Source organism: Arachis ipaensis, chromosome B02 (assembly GCF_000816755.2).
Source record: "Arachis ipaensis cultivar K30076 chromosome B02, Araip1.1, whole genome shotgun sequence".
NCBI classification, from domain to species: Eukaryota; Viridiplantae; Streptophyta; class Magnoliopsida; order Fabales; family Fabaceae; genus Arachis; species Arachis ipaensis.
The window spans coordinates 6,574,655-6,575,201 of record NC_029786.2 but is presented as its reverse complement, the minus strand read 5'-3'; positions in this window follow the sequence as shown (position 1 = coordinate 6,575,201).

Genomic DNA, 547 nt, shown 5'->3' with positions numbered 1-547 from the left:
CTATCTAACAATTCACAATATCATCTTCAGATAAAGATGTTTTCACAAAAAAATTATCTAACATTATATATAACTTTAATTTTAGGAGGCATGATGGTCCTGATTCTCATCCTCAACCGAAATGAATGTGCATGCATATCTGATCTGTTATATAAATAACTTTATTATCTTGTAAAGTATATATAGCAAAAACTTGAACACATACATATAGGATCTCATGATATGTCACTTTTATGGGGTAATAACTTCTATTCATTCATATCCATATTCATCTTACATGCATCTCTCTCTGGTCCTCCAATCTCTTGTTTCATATAAATCCTCTATGAAATTAGAACTGAATATAATAGTATTAAAGCTGCTATATAGTGGTAGCTTTGAAAATTCACTTTTGGAATTGGTACTTGTATCTTCCTCACTTTTAGGGCTTTAACAGCTATACATATATACAAACTACCACTCAACCTAAACCTAATTAATTAAACCCCCTTAAAAATTCAACACTCATATTAATTAATCTCAATATCAATTCATTCGCTTGCTCCTC